The sequence below is a fragment of the Carcharodon carcharias genome, chromosome 28 (assembly GCF_017639515.1).
Source record: "Carcharodon carcharias isolate sCarCar2 chromosome 28, sCarCar2.pri, whole genome shotgun sequence".
In the NCBI taxonomy this organism is placed as follows: domain Eukaryota; kingdom Metazoa; phylum Chordata; class Chondrichthyes; order Lamniformes; family Lamnidae; genus Carcharodon; species Carcharodon carcharias.
This window is the reverse complement of record NC_054494.1, coordinates 1250155-1266072: the sequence shown is the minus strand read 5'-3', so window position 1 is coordinate 1266072 and position 15918 is coordinate 1250155.

Genomic DNA, 15918 nt, shown 5'->3' with positions numbered 1-15918 from the left:
TCCCACTGCAAACCTCATCAAAGTGCATATATTATCAAACTGCATACTTCATCAAACTGCATTCTTCATCAAACTGCAAACTTCATCAAGCTAATCGCACTGCATATTTCATTAAATGGCAAACTTAATCAAACTGCAAACTTCATCACACTGCAAACTTCATCAAACTGATTGCACTGCAAACTTCATCAAACTAATCGCACTGCAAACTTCATCAAATTGCAAACTTCATCAAACTGCAAACTTCATCAAATTAATCGCGCTGCAAACTTCATCAGACAGCAAACTTCATCAAACTAATCCCTCTGCAAACTTCATCAAACTGCAAACTTCATCCCACTGCAAACTTCATCAACCTGCAAACTTCATCCCATTTCAAACTTCCTCAAACTGCAAACTTCATCAAACTAATCCCTCTGCAAACTTCATCAAACTGCAAACTTCATCCCACTGCAAACTTCATCAAACTGCAAACTTCATCCCACTGCAAACTTCACCAAACTGCAAACTTCATCAAATTGCAAACTTCCTCAAAATAATCCCACTGCAAACCTCATCAAAGTGCATATATTATCAAACTGCATACTTCATCAAATTGCATTCTTCATCAACCTAAACACACTGCAAACTTCATCAAACTGATCGCACCGCAAACTTCATCAAACTGCACAATTCATCAAACTGCAAACTTCGTCAAAATAATCCCACTGCAAACATCATCAAACTTCAAATTTCATCAAAATAATCCCACTGCAAACTTCGTCAAACTGCATACTTCATCAAACTAATCGCACTTCAAACTTCATCAAACTGCATACTTCATCAAACTAATCGCACTGCAAACTTCATCAAACTGCAAACTTCATCAAACTGCAAACTTCATCAAACTGCAAACTTCATCAAACTAATCGCACTGCAAACATCATCACACTGCAAACTTCATCAAACTAATTGGACTGCAAACTTCATCAAACTGCAAACGTCATAAAACTGCAAACATCATCAAACTGCAAACTTCAACAAAATAATCCCACTGCAAACATCATCAAACTGCATACTTCATCAAACTAATCGCACTTCAAACTTCATCAAACTGCATACTTCATCAAACTAATCGCACTGCAAACTTCATCAAACTGCAAACTTCATCAAACTGCAAACTTCATCAAACTGCAAACTTCAGCAAACTAATCGCACTGCAAACATCATCACACTGCAAACTTCATCAAACTAATTGGACTGCAAACTTCATCAAACTGCAAACGTCATAAAACTGCAAACATCATCAAACTGCAAACTTCAACAAAATAATCCCACTGCAAACATCATCAAACTGCATACTTCATCAAACTAATCGCACTTCAAACTTCATCAAACTGCATACTTCATCAAACTAATCGCACTGCAAACTTCATCAAACTGCAAACTTCATCAAACTGCAAACTTCATGAATTTGATCCCACTGCATACTTCATCAAGCTAATCCAACTGCAAACATCAATCTGCACACTTCATCAAACTGATACCACTGCAAACATCATCAAACTGCAAAGTTCATCAATCTAACCCCACTGCAAAATTCATCAAACTGCAAACTTCATCAAAATAATCCCACTGCAAACTTCATGAAACTGTAAACTTCCTGAAACTAATCCCAATGCAAACTTCAAGTACGAAATTCATGAAAATGATCCCACTGCAAAATTCATTAAAGAAATCCCACTGCCGAATTAATCAATCTAATTCCACTGCAAATTTCATCAAACTGATCGCACTGCCAGTTTAATCAAACACATTCCTCTGCAAACTTTATCAAACAGCAAACTTCATCAAACTGCAACCTGCATCAAACTAACCCCACTGCAAAATTCATCAAACTTCAAACTTCATCAAAATACTCCCACTTCAAACTTCATGAAACTGTAAACTTCCTGAAACTAATCCCAATGCAAACTTAAAGTACGAAATTCATGAAAATAATCCCACAGCAAAATTCATTAAAGTAACTCCACTGCAGACATAATCAATCTATTCCACTGCAAACTTCATCAAAATAATCACACTGCAAACTTCATCAAACTGCAAAATGCATCAAACTGCAAACTTCATCAAAATAATCCCACTGCAAACATCATCAAACTGCAAACTTCATCAAAATAATCCCACTGAAACCATCATCAAACTGCATACTTCATCAAACTGCATAATTCATCGAACTTATTGCACTGTAAACTTCATCAAACTGCATACTTCATCAAACTAATTGCCCTGCAAACTTCATCAAACTGCAAACTTCATCAAATTGCAAACTTCATCAAGCTGCTAAATTCATCAAACTAATCACACAGAAACTTTCATCACACTGCAAACTTCATCAAACTAATCGCACTGCAAACTTCATCAAACTGCAAACTTCATCAAATTGCAAACTTCATCAAACTGCAAACTTCATCAAAATAATCCCACTGCAAACATCATCAAACTGCAAACTTCATTGAAACAATCCCACGACAAACATCATCAAACTGCAAACATCATCAAACTGCATACTTCATCAAACTAATTGCACTGCAAACTTCATCAAACTGCAAACTTCATCAAAAAAATCACAATGCAAACTTCATCAAATTGCAAACTTCATCACACTGCAAACTTGATCAAACTGCATAATTCATCGAACTTATTGCACTGTTAACTTCATCAAACTGCATACCTCATCAAACTAATCGCACTTCAAACTTCATCAACCTGCATACTTCATCAACTAATCGCAATGCAAGCTTCATCAAACTGCAAACTTCATCAAACTGCAAACTTCATCAAACTAATCGCACTGCAAATTCATCACACTGCAAACTTCATCAAACTGCAAACTTCATCATATTGCAAACTTCATCAAACTAATTGCACTGCAAACTTCTTCAAACAGCATACTCCATCAAACTAATCGCACTGCAAACTTCATCAAACTGCAAACTTCATCACACTGCAAACTTCATCAAACTAATCGCACTGCAAATTCATCACACTGCAAACTTCATCAAACTAATCGCACTGCAAACTTCATCAAACTGCAAACTTCATCATATTGCAAACTTCAACAAACTAATTGCACTGCAAACTTCTTCAAACAGCATACTCCATCAAACTAATCGCACTGCAAACTTCATCAAACTGCAAACTTCATCACACTGCAAACTTCATCAAACTAATCACGCTGGGAACTTCTTCAACTAATTGCACTGCAAACTTCATCAAATGGCAAACTTCATCAAACTGCAAACTTCATGAAAATAATCCCACTGCAAACATAATCAAACTGCATACTTCATCAAACTAATCACATGGCAAAATTCATCAAACTTCAAACTTCATCACACTGCAAACTTCATCAAATTGCAAAGGTCATCCAACTAATCGCACAGCAAACTTCATCACACTGCAAACTTCATCAAACTAATCACACTGCAAACTTCTTCAACTAATTGCACTGCAAACTTCATCAAACTGCAAACTTCATCAAACTGCAAACTTCATCAAAATAATCCCACTGCAAACATCATCAAACTGCAAACTTCATCAAAATAATCCCACTGCAAACATCATCAAACTGCATACTTCATCAAACTGCATACTTCATCAAACTGCATACTTCATCAAACTGCAAACTTCATCAAAGTAATCGCACTGCAAACGTCATCAAACTACAAACTTACGCAATCTAATCGCACTGCAAACTTCATCAAACTACAAACTTCATGAATTTGATCCCACTTCATACTTCATCAAGCTAATCCAACTGCAAACATCATCAAACTGCACACTTCATCAAACTGATACCACTGCAAACTTCATCAAACTGCAAAGTTCATCAATCTAACCCCACTGCAAAATTCATCAAAGTGCAAACTTCATCAAAATAATCCCACTGCAAACTTCATGAAACTTTAAACTTGCTGAAACTAATACCAATGCAAACTTCAAGTACGAAATTCATGAAAATAATCCCACTGCAAAATTCATTAAAGTAATCAATCTAATTCGACTGCAAATTGCAAAAAACTGATCGCACTGCCAGTTTAATCAAACACATTCTGCGGCAAACTTTATCAAACAGCAAACTTCATCAAACTGCAAACTGCGACAAACTAACCCCACTGCAAAATTCATCAAACTGCAAACTTCAACAAAATAATCCCACTGCAAACTTCATGAAACTGTAAACTTACTGAAACTAGTCCCCATGCAATCTTCAAGTACAAAATACATGAAAATTATCCCACTGCAAAATTCATTAAAGTAATCCCACTGCACACCACACATAATCAATCTAATTTCTCTGCAACGTTCATCAAACTAATGGCACTGCAAACTTCATCAAACAAAACACACTGCAAACCTCATGATACTGATCGCACTGCAAACTTCATCAAACTGCACAATTCATCAAACTGCAAACTTCATCAAAATAATCCCATTGCAAACATCATCAAACTTCTAATTTCATCAAAATAATCCCACTGCAAACATCATCAAACTGCAAACTTCATCAAAATAATCCCTCTGCAAACATCATCAAACTAAATACTTCATCAAACTGCTTAATTCATCGAAATTATTGCACTGCAAACTTCGTCAAACTGCATACTTCATCAAACTAATCGCACTTCAAACTTCATCAAACTGCATACTTCATCAAACTAATCGCACTTCAAACTTCATCAAACTGCAAACTTCATCAAACTGCAAACTTCATCAAATTGCAAACTTCCTCAAAATAATCCCACTGCAAACCTCATCAAAGTGCATATATTATCAAACTGCATACTTCATCAAATTGCATTCTTCATCAACCTAAACACACTGCAAACTTCATCAAACTGATCGCACCGCAAACTTCATCAAACTGCACAATTCATCAAACTGCAAACTTCGTCAAAATAATCCCACTGCAAACATCATCAAACTTCAAATTTCATCAAAATAATCCCACTGCAAACTTCGTCAAACTGCATACTTCATCAAACTAATCGCACTTCAAACTTCATCAAACTGCATACTTCATCAAACTAATCGCACTGCAAACTTCATCAAACTGCAAACTTCATCAAACTGCAAACTTCATCAAACTGCAAACTTCATCAAACTAATCGCACTGCAAACATCATCACACTGCAAACTTCATCAAACTAATTGGACTGCAAACTTCATCAAACTGCAAACGTCATAAAACTGCAAACATCATCAAACTGCAAACTTCAACAAAATAATCCCACTGCAAACATCATCAAACTGCATACTTCATCAAACTAATCGCACTTCAAACTTCATCAAACTGCATACTTCATCAAACTAATCGCACTGCAAACTTCATCAAACTGCAAACTTCATCAAACTGCAAACTTCATCAAACTGCAAACTTCATCAAACTAATCGCACTGCAAACATCATCAAACTGCAAACTTCATCAAACTAATTGGACTGCAAACTTCATCAAACTGCAAACGTCATAAAACTGCAAACATCATCAAACTGCAAACTTCAACAAAATAATCCCACTGCAAACATCATCAAACTGCAAACTTCATCAAAATAATCCCACGGCAAACATCATCAAACTGCAAACTTCATAAAACTGCATATTTCATCAAACTAATTGAACTGCAAACATCATCAAACTCCAAACTTCATGAATTTGATCCCACTGCATACTTCATCAAGCTAATCCAACTGCAAACATCAATCTGCACACTTCATCAAACTGATACCACTGCAAACATCATCAAACTGCAAAGTTCATCAATCTAACCCCACTGCAAAATTCATCAAACTGCAAACTTCATCAAAATAATCCCACTGCAAACTTCATGAAACTGTAAACTTCCTGAAACTAATCCCAATGCAAACTTCAAGTACGAAATTCATGAAAATGATCCCACTGCAAAATTCATTAAAGAAATCCCACTGCCGAATTAATCAATCTAATTCCACTGCAAATTTCATCAAACTGATCGCACTGCCAGTTTAATCAAACACATTCCTCTGCAAACTTTATCAAACAGCAAACTTCATCAAACTGCAACCTGCATCAAACTAACCCCACTGCAAAATTCATCAAACTTCAAACTTCATCAAAATACTCCCACTTCAAACTTCATGAAACTGTAAACTTCCTGAAACTAATCCCAATGCAAACTTAAAGTACGAAATTCATGAAAATAATCCCACAGCAAAATTCATTAAAGTAACTCCACTGCAGACATAATCAATCTATTCCACTGCAAACTTCATCAAAATAATCACACTGCAAACTTCATCAAACTGCAAAATGCATCAAACTGCAAATTTCATCAAAATACTCCCACTGCAAACATCATCAAACTGCAAACTTCATCAAAATAATCCCACTGAAACCATCATCAAACTGCATACTTCATCAAACTGCATAATTCATCGAACTTATTGCACTGTAAACTTCATCAAACTGCATACTTCATCAAACTAATTGCCCTGCAAACTTCATCAAACTGCAAACTTCATCAAATTGCAAACTTCATCAAGCTGCTAAATTCATCAAACTAATCACACAGAAACTTTCATCACACTGCAAACTTCATCAAACTAAGCGCACTGCAAACTTCATCAAACTGCAAACTTCATCAAATTGCAAACTTCATCAAACTGCAAACTTCATCAAAATAATCCCACTGCAAACATCATCAAACTGCAAACTTCATTGAAACAATCCCACGACAAACATCATCAAACTGCAAACATCATCAAACTGCATACTTCATCAAACTAATTGCACTGCAAACTTCATCAAACTGCAAACTTCATCAAAAAAATCACAATGCAAACTTCATCAAATTGCAAACTTCATCACACTGCAAACTTGATCAAACTGCATAATTCATCGAACTTATTGCACTGTTAACTTCATCAAACTGCATACCTCATCAAACTAATCGCACTTCAAACTTCATCAACCTGCATACTTCATCAACTAATCGCAATGCAAGCTTCATCAAACTGCAAACTTCATCAAACTGCAAACTTCATCAAACTAATCGCACTGCAAATTCATCACACTGCAAACTTCATCAAACTGCAAACTTCATCATATTGCAAACTTCATCAAACTAATTGCACTGCAAACTTCTTCAAACAGCATACTCCATCAAACTAATCGCACTGCAAACTTCATCAAACTGCAAACTTCATCACACTGCAAACTTCATCAAACTAATCGCACTGCAAATTCATCACACTGCAAACTTCATCAAACTAATCGCACTGCAAACTTCATCAAACTGCAAACTTCATCATATTGCAAACTTCAACAAACTAATTGCACTGCAAACTTCTTCAAACAGCATACTCCATCAAACTAATCGCACTGCAAACTTCATCAAACTGCAAACTTCATCACACTGCAAACTTCATCAAACTAATCACGCTGGGAACTTCTTCAACTAATTGCACTGCAAACTTCATCAAATGGCAAACTTCATCAAACTGCAAACTTCATGAAAATAATCCCACTGCAAACATAATCAAACTGCATACTTCATCAAACTAATCACATGGCAAAATTCATCAAACTTCAAACTTCATCACACTGCAAACTTCATCAAATTGCAAAGGTCATCCAACTAATCGCACAGCAAACTTCATCACACTGCAAACTTCATCAAACTAATCACACTGCAAACTTCTTCAACTAATTGCACTGCAAACTTCATCAAACTGCAAACTTCATCAAACTGCAAACTTCATCAAAATAATCCCACTGCAAACATCATCAAACTGCAAACTTCATCAAAATAATCCCACTGCAAACATCATCAAACTGCATACTTCATCAAACTGCATACTTCATCAAACTGCATACTTCATCAAACTGCAAACTTCATCAAAGTAATCGCACTGCAAACGTCATCAAACTACAAACTTACGCAATCTAATCGCACTGCAAACTTCATCAAACTACAAACTTCATGAATTTGATCCCACTTCATACTTCATCAAGCTAATCCAACTGCAAACATCATCAAACTGCACACTTCATCAAACTGATACCACTGCAAACTTCATCAAACTGCAAAGTTCATCAATCTAACCCCACTGCAAAATTCATCAAAGTGCAAACTTCATCAAAATAATCCCACTGCAAACTTCATGAAACTTTAAACTTGCTGAAACTAATACCAATGCAAACTTCAAGTACGAAATTCATGAAAATAATCCCACTGCAAAATTCATTAAAGTAATCAATCTAATTCGACTGCAAATTGCAAAAAACTGATCGCACTGCCAGTTTAATCAAACACATTCTGCGGCAAACTTTATCAAACAGCAAACTTCATCAAACTGCAAACTGCGACAAACTAACCCCACTGCAAAATTCATCAAACTGCAAACTTCAACAAAATAATCCCACTGCAAACTTCATGAAACTGTAAACTTACTGAAACTAGTCCCCATGCAATCTTCAAGTACAAAATACATGAAAATTATCCCACTGCAAAATTCATTAAAGTAATCCCACTGCACACATAATCAATCTAATTTCTCTGCAACGTTCATCAAACTAATGGCACTGCAAACTTCATCAAACAAAACACACTGCAAACCTCATGATACTGATCGCACTGCAAACTTCATCAAACTGCACAATTCATCAAACTGCAAACTTCATCAAAATAATCCCATTGCAAACATCATCAAACTTCTAATTTCATCAAAATAATCCCACTGCAAACATCATCAAACTGCAAACTTCATCAAAATAATCCCTCTGCAAACATCATCAAACTAAATACTTCATCAAACTGCTTAATTCATCGAAATTATTGCACTGCAAACTTCGTCAAACTGCATACTTCATCAAACTAATCGCACTTCAAACTTCATCAAACTGCATACTTCATCAAACTAATCGCACTTCAAACTTCATCAAACTGCAAACTTCATCAAACTGCAAACTTCATCAAACTAATCGCACTTCAAACTTCATCAAACTGCAAACTTCATCAAACTGCAAACGTCATCAAACTGCAAAAATCATCAAACTGCAAACTTCAACAAAATAATCCCACCGCAAACATCATCAAACTACAAACTTCATCAAAATAATCCCACGGCAAACATCATGAAACTGCAAACTTCATCAAACTGCATACTTCATCAAACTAATTGCACGGCAAACTTCATCAAACTGCATACTTCATCAAACTAATTGCACTGCAATCTTCATCAAACTGCATACTTCATCAAACTAATCGCACGGCAAACTTCATCAAACTGCAAACTCATCACACTGCAAAGGTCATCAAATTGCAAACTTCATCCAACTAATCGCAGAGCAAACTTCATCACACTGCAAACTTCATCAAACTAATCACACTACAAACTTCTTCAACTAATTGCACTGCAAACTTCATCAAACTTCAAACTTCATCAAACTGCAAACTTCATCAAAATAATCCCACTGCAAACATCAGCAAACTGCATACTTCATCAAACTGCTTAATTCAGCGAACTTATTGCACTGCAAACTTCATCAAATTGCATACTTCATCGAACTAATCGCACTTGAAACTTCATCAAACTGCATACTTCATCAAACTAATCGCACTGCAAACTTCATCAAACTGCAAACTTCATCAAACTGCAAATTTCATCAAACTAATCGCACTGCAAACTTCATCACACTGCAAACTTCATCAAGCTAATCCAACTGCAAACATCATCAATCTGCACACTTCATCAAACTGATACCACTGCAAATTTCATCAAACTGCAAAGTTCATCAATCTAACCCCACTGCAAAATTCATCAAACTGCATACTTCATCAAACTAATCGCACTGCAAACTTCATCAAACTGCAAACTTCATCAAACTGCAAACTTCATCAAACTGCAAACTTCATCAAACTAATCGCACTGCAAACATCATCACACTGCAAACTTCATCAAACTAATTGGACTGCAAACTTCATCAAACTGCAAACGTCATAAAACTGCAAACATCATCAAACTGCAAACTTCAACAAAATAATCCCACTGCAAACATCATCAAACTGCATACTTCATCAAACTAATCGCACTTCAAACTTCATCAAACTGCATACTTCATCAAACTAATCGCACTGCAAACTTCATCAAACTGCAAACTTCATCAAACTGCAAACTTCATCAAACTGCAAACTTCATCAAACTAATCGCACTGCAAACATCATCAAACTGCAAACTTCATCAAACTAATTGGACTGCAAACTTCATCAAACTGCAAACGTCATAAAACTGCAAACATCATCAAACTGCAAACTTCAACAAAATAATCCCACTGCAAACATCATCAAACTGCAAACTTCATCAAAATAATCCCACGGCAAACATCATCAAACTGCAAACTTCATAAAACTGCATATTTCATCAAACTAATTGAACTGCAAACATCATCAAACTCCAAACTTCATGAATTTGATCCCACTGCATACTTCATCAAGCTAATCCAACTGCAAACATCAATCTGCACACTTCATCAAACTGATACCACTGCAAACATCATCAAACTGCAAAGTTCATCAATCTAACCCCACTGCAAAATTCATCAAACTGCAAACTTCATCAAAATAATCCCACTGCAAACTTCATGAAACTGTAAACTTCCTGAAACTAATCCCAATGCAAACTTCAAGTACGAAATTCATGAAAATGATCCCACTGCAAAATTCATTAAAGAAATCCCACTGCCGAATTAATCAATCTAATTCCACTGCAAATTTCATCAAACTGATCGCACTGCCAGTTTAATCAAACACATTCCTCTGCAAACTTTATCAAACAGCAAACTTCATCAAACTGCAACCTGCATCAAACTAACCCCACTGCAAAATTCATCAAACTTCAAACTTCATCAAAATACTCCCACTTCAAACTTCATGAAACTGTAAACTTCCTGAAACTAATCCCAATGCAAACTTAAAGTACGAAATTCATGAAAATAATCCCACAGCAAAATTCATTAAAGTAACCCCACTGCAGACATAATCAATCTATTCCACTGCAAACTTCATCAAAATAATCACACTGCAAACTTCATCAAACTGCAAAATGCATCAAACTGCAAACTTCATCAAAATAATCCCACTGCAAACATCATCAAACTGCAAACTTCATCAAAATAATCCCACTGAAACCATCATCAAACTGCATACTTCATCAAACTGCATAATTCATCGAACTTATTGCACTGTAAACTTCATCAAACTGCATACTTCATCAAACTAATTGCCCTGCAAACTTCATCAAACTGCAAACTTCATCAAATTGCAAACTTCATCAAGCTGCTAAATTCATCAAACTAATCACACAGAAACTTTCATCACACTGCAAACTTCATCAAACTAATCGCACTGCAAACTTCATCAAACTGCAAACTTCATCAAATTGCAAACTTCATCAAACTGCAAACTTCATCAAAATAATCCCACTGCAAACATCATCAAACTGCAAACTTCATTGAAACAATCCCACGACAAACATCATCAAACTGCAAACATCATCAAACTGTCATACTTCATCAAACTAATTGCACTGCAAACTTCATCAAACTGCAAACTTCATCAAAATAATCCCACTGCAAACATCATCAAACTGCAAACTTCATTGAAACAATCCCACGACAAACATCATCAAACTGCAAACATCATCAAACTGCATACTTCATCAAACTAATTGCACTGCAAACTTCATCAAACTGCAAACTTCATCAAAAAAATCACAATGCAAACTTCATCAAATTGCAAACTTCATCACACTGTAAACTTGATCAAACTGCATAATTCATCGAACTTATTGCACTGTTAACTTCATCAAACTGCATACCTCATCAAACTAATCGCACTTCAAACTTCATCAACCTGCATACTTCATCAACTAATCGCAATGCAAGCTTCATCAAACTGCAAACTTCATCAAACTGCAAACTTCATCAAACTAATCGCACTGCAAATTCATCACACTGCAAACTTCATCAAACTGCAAACTTCATCATATTGCAAACTTCATCAAACTAATTGCACTGCAAACTTCTTCAAACAGCATACTCCATCAAACTAATCGCACTGCAAACTTCATCAAACTGCAAACTTCATCACACTGCAAACTTCATCAAACTAATCACGCTGGGAACTTCTTCAACTAATTGCACTGCAAACTTCATCAAACGGCAAACTTCATCAAACTGCAAACTTCATGAAAATAATCCCACTGCAAACATAATCAAACTGCATACTTCATCAAACTAATCACATGGCAAAATTCATCAAACTTCAAACTTCATCACACTGCAAACTTCATCAAATTGCAAAGGTCATCCAACTAATCGCACAGCAAATTTCATCACACTGCAAACTTCATCAAACTAATCACACTGCAAACTTCTTCAACTAATTGCACTGCAAACTTCATCAAACTGCAAACTTCATCAAACTGCAAACTTCATCAAAATAATCCCACTGCAAACATCATCAAACTGCAAACTTCATCAAAATAATCCCACTGCAAACATCATCAAACTGCATACTTCATCAAACTGCATACTTCATCAAACTGCATACTTCATCAAACTGCAAACTTCATCAAAGTAATCGCACTGCAAACGTCATCAAACTACAAACTTACGCAATCTAATCGCACTGCAAACTTCATCAAACTACAAACTTCATGAATTTGATCCCACTTCATACTTCATCAAGCTAATCCAACTTCAAACATCATCAAACTGCACACTTCATCAAACTGATACTACTGCAAACTTCATCAAACTGCAAAGTTCATCAATCTAACCCCACTGCAAAATTCATCAAAGTGCAAACTTCATCAAAATAATCCCACTGCAAACTTCATGAAACTTTAAACTTGCTGAAACTAATACCAATGCAAACTTCAAGTACGAAATTCATGAAAATAATCCCACTGCAAAATTCATTAAAGTAATCAATCTAATTCGACTGCAAATTGCAAAAAACTGATCGCACTGCCAGTTTAATCAAACACATTCTGCGGCAAACTTTATCAAACAGCAAACTTCATCAAACTGCAAACTGCGACAAACTAACCCCACTGCAAAATTCATCAAACTGCAAACTTCAACAAAATAATCCCACTGCAAACTTCATGAAACTGTAAACTTACTGAAACTAGTCCCCATGCAATCTTCAAGTACAAAATACATGAAAATTATCCCACTGCAAAATTCATTAAAGTAATCCCACTGCACACATAATCAATCTAATTTCTCTGCAACGTTCATCAAACTAATGGCACTGCAAACTTCATCAAACAAAACACACTGCAAACCTCATGATACTGATCGCACTGCAAACTTCATCAAACTGCACAATTCATCAAACTGCAAACTTCATCAAAATAATCCCATTGCAAACATCATCAAACTTCTAATTTCATCAAAATAATCCCACTGCAAACATCATCAAACTGCAAACTTCATCAAAATAATCCCTCTGCAAACATCATCAAACTAAATACTTCATCAAACTGCTTAATTCATCGAAATTATTGCACTGCAAACTTCGTCAAATTGCATACTTCATCAAACTAATCGCACTTCAAACTTCATCAAACTGCATACTTCATCAAACTAATCGCACTTCAAACTTCATCAAACTGCAAACTTCATCAAACTGCAAACTTCATCAAACTAATCGCACTTCAAACTTCATCAAACTGCAAACTTCATCAAACTGCAAACGTCATCAAACTGCAAAAATCATCAAACTGCAAACTTCAACAAAATAATCCCACCGCAAACATCATCAAACTACAAACTTCATCAAAATAATCCCACGGCAAACATCATGAAACTGCAAACTTCATCAAACTGCATACTTCATCAAACTAATTGCACGGCAAACTTCATCAAACTGCATACTTCATCAAACTAATTGCACTGCAATCTTCATCAAACTGCATACTTCATCAAACTAATCGCACGGCAAACTTCATCAAACTGCAAACTTCATCACACTGCAAAGGTCATCAAATTGCAAACTTCATCCAACTAATCGCATAGCAAACTTCATCACACTGCAAACTTCATCAAACTAATCACACTACAAACTTCTTCAACTAATTGCACTGCAAACTTCATCAAACTTCAAACTTCATCAAACTGCAAACTTCATCAAAATAATCCCACTGCAAACATCATCAAACTGCATACTTCATCAAACTGCTTAATTCAGCGAACTTATTGCACTGCAAACTTCATCAAATTGCATACTTCATCGAACTAATCGCACTTGAAACTTCATCAAACTGCATACTTCATCAAACTAATCGCACTGCAAACATCATCAAACTGCAAACTTCATCAAACTGCAAATTTCATCAAACTAATCGGACTGCAAACTTCATCACACTGCAAACTTCATCAAGCTAATCCAACTGCAAACATCATCAATCAGCACACTTCATCAAACTGATACCACTGCAAATTTCATCAAACTGCAAAGTTCATCAATCTAACCCCACTGCAAAATTCATCAAACTGCAAACTTCATCAAAATAATCCCACTGCAAACTTCATGAAACTGAAAACTTCCTGAAACTAATCCCAATGCAAACTTCAAGTACGAAATTCATGAAAATAATCCCACTGCATAATTCATTAAAGTAATCCCATGCAGACATAATCAATCTAATTCCACTGCAAATTGCATCAAATTGATCACACTGCCAGTTTAATCAAACGCATTCCTCTGCAAACTTTATCAAACAGCAAACTTCATCAAACTGCAACCTGCATCAAACTAACCCCACTGCAAAATTCATCAAACTGCAAACTTCATCAAAATAATCCCACTGCAAACTTCATTAAAGTAATCCCACTGCAGACATAATCAATCTAATTCCACTGCAAATTTCATCAAACTAATCACACTGCAAACTTCATCAAACTAATCACACTGCAAACTTCATCAAACTGCATACTTCATGAAACTAATAGCACTGCAAAATTCATCAAAGTGCAACTTCATCAAACTGCAAACTTCATCAAACTGCATACTTCATCAAACTAATCGCACTGCAAACATCATCACAATGCAAACTTCGTCAAACTAATCACACTGCAAACTTCATCAAACTGCAAACTTCATCAAACTGCAAACATCATCAAACTGCAAACTTCATCAAAATATTCCCACTGCAAACATCATCAAACTGCAAACTTCATCAAAATAATCCCACGGCAAACATCATCAAACTGCAAACTTCATCAAACTGCATACTTCATCAAACTAATTGCACTGCAATCTTCATCAAACTGCATACTTCATCAAACTAATCGCACGGCAAACTTCATCAAACTGAAAACTTCATCACACTGCAAACTTCATCAAATTGCAAACGTCATCCAACTAATCGCACAGCAAACTTCATCACACTGCAAACTTCATCAAACTAATCACACTGCAAACTTCTTCAACTAATTGCACTGCAAACTTCATCAAACTGCAAACTTCATCAAACTGCAAACTTCATCAAAATAATCCCACTGCAAACATCATCAAACTGCAAACTTCATCAAAATAATCCCACTGCAAACATCATCAAACTGCATACTTCATCAAACTGCATACTTCATCAAACTGCATACTTCATCAAACTGCAAACTTCATCAATGTAATCGCACTGCAAACTTCATCAAACTACAAACTTCATGAATTTGATCCCACTTCATACTTCATCAAGCTAATCCAACTGCAAACATCATCAATCTGCACACTTCATCAAACTGATACCACTGCAAACTTCATCAAACTGCAAAGTTCATCAATCTAACCCCACTGCAAAATTCATCAAACTGCAAACTTCATCAAAATA